The sequence below is a fragment of the Hipposideros armiger genome, unplaced genomic scaffold (genome assembly GCF_001890085.2).
Source record: "Hipposideros armiger isolate ML-2016 unplaced genomic scaffold, ASM189008v1 scaffold_161, whole genome shotgun sequence".
Classification (NCBI taxonomy): domain Eukaryota; kingdom Metazoa; phylum Chordata; class Mammalia; order Chiroptera; family Hipposideridae; genus Hipposideros; species Hipposideros armiger.
In genome coordinates, this window is record NW_017731511.1 from 2,266,909 (window position 1) to 2,268,038 (window position 1,130).

Here is a 1,130-nt window from a genome sequence, read left to right on the forward strand (position 1 = left end):
ATTTGAAAGAAATTGAATACCCATCTGCTGGGACAGGCTAAAGGTAAGCCACGAAAGATACACCCCACAGACCCTGCATTCAGGGGACTCCACTGTTTGTTTAAAATGGTCTCTTTTAAAACTACAGTGGTAGAAGGAGATTTGGGCTGGCAGTATAATTATTTTTTAGGAATTTGCTCACATTTATGAGATAATAAAATCAAATCCAAATATGCTTATTTGGTATATTTTTTCTTCACTTCTTACTGGAGAGGGGGGTGAGGAATATAGGGAAAATATCTTTTATCTCCCCTCTGTAACAATGGTATAATTCTGAATCTAATAGGCCCTCACATAATTCTATTTAATGATTATTTTACATTGATTCTACCCTGTTAGGAGACAAATAACTTTTTGAAACTTTTGTTTTTCAGTCCTGGGAGTTTTTACAAATAGAAGGACAAGTGTTGAGACAAATTACATACTTAAAATTCTGTCACTAACATCAGTTTTGCATAAAACAGCACTTAGCAACTGTTACAGTGGCATTTCTTCATTGGTGGTAGAAATAATGTGTGAACAACTATGCTAATTTAGAGCAATTTTCAAGTTTCATGACTACACATAAAAGCTAAGAGTAGTACAATAGGGAATGTTTGTGGCGGAGTTGTTGGTAGACATTCTTGTTGATTTATTAAATCTTGACAGACTGGTATGATTGAAATGAATTAAATATTAGACGTGCTTACTATTTTATATGCTATATGTCATCACAATAGCAAAGTCCATAGATCACATTACTTACTGCCTTCGGATTTTAAAAATAAAGATTGCTATTCAGATGAATTCCATTTCATTATTGCCTGCCTTGCTCTGTCAAATTAAAAAATATAATAGCCATCTTTACTTGCATTTTAAAGCATGGCAGTCATCAAAGTGTTGAAGTCTATACCAGTATATTAAAAAGAAGTCGTTTTTGTAGGTGGGTTATAGAGTATAGCAAGGATCTCCAGTGAGAAAGTTAATACTTGCATGGAGATCTCAGAGCCTTATTTAACACCACTCAGCACTGATGCTTCAGCCATTTCCAACTCCATATTTGCAGACAGTTGCGCCTCACCCCAAACTTCTGCAGATTTCAATAATTTGGG